This window comes from Stegastes partitus, unplaced genomic scaffold (genome assembly GCF_000690725.1).
Source record: "Stegastes partitus isolate 25-593 unplaced genomic scaffold, Stegastes_partitus-1.0.2 Scaffold1844, whole genome shotgun sequence".
In the NCBI taxonomy this organism is placed as follows: domain Eukaryota; kingdom Metazoa; phylum Chordata; class Actinopteri; family Pomacentridae; genus Stegastes; species Stegastes partitus.
The window spans coordinates 44701-45640 of NW_007579575.1; positions in this window are offsets into that span (position 1 = coordinate 44701).

Genomic DNA, 940 nt, shown 5'->3' on the forward strand with positions numbered 1-940 from the left:
TCAGTCTCCAACCACCAGACTCGATTTCAGAAGTAATCTATATGCTAACAAACCTGAAAACACACATCACATGACCATTTATGTTGCTGGTCATGCACGTGGACGTGAAAACCGTTGCTAGCAAAGACAAGATGTGCCATGAATCATATTTACCAGATGTAGACTTTGGGTGGAGGGCTACCATTTCCACCAGGCACATCACAAGACTTTCTTCTCCCTTTTCTTGCTGTTTAAAGAATCCCTTTTGCTTTGGTAAACAACAACAACCCCTAAGCAGCAACCTGCCTCACTGAAAATGTGTTAAAGCAAAGACTTGATTCTTGCTATAGAACAAGCCTGTTTGCTTTATTTTGGGGGGGATTTGCCGTTTTGATGACAGCTCTTGGCTTCCTTCATCCAAACGTTCCACCTGAACAATTCTACTCTTACCATTTTGCAGGAGCACCATTGCTGGGTCATGAGCTTAGTACCAACCAAGTCGACTCTAGAGTAATGCTACAAGCCCAACGCTTTTTTGTTTTTGTTTTTTCTTTTTTTAAGGTTCAATCAGAACATAAGTGGAGATAGGTCTAAGTATGGAAGACTGTGAATCAGGCAACAAGATGTACTGACAGTTCAAAACCAATCAGAGTGAACAAGAGTCACTCGTTCGACTTTTTGGCTTGTCCAGAAAAAAAAGGAACTTTCAATTTTCAAAATTTGTGTCAGCATTGTTTCCGGCAGTCTGGAGTCTGGCGTAGTGTGGATACTGGGTGTAAACATACAAGAGGTTAGGCATCCTTAATTAATAAGGATGTGATATCAGTCTACCTCTAGCTTTTGTTGGTGTATCTGTGGCCATCAGAGCCAGGTTTACCTGCATTTAGCTCTCTTGCTTTAGCTTCATAATTGACAGTGATTTTTAAGGTGGGTCTTGGGCATTTGCCAAACTAATTCATAA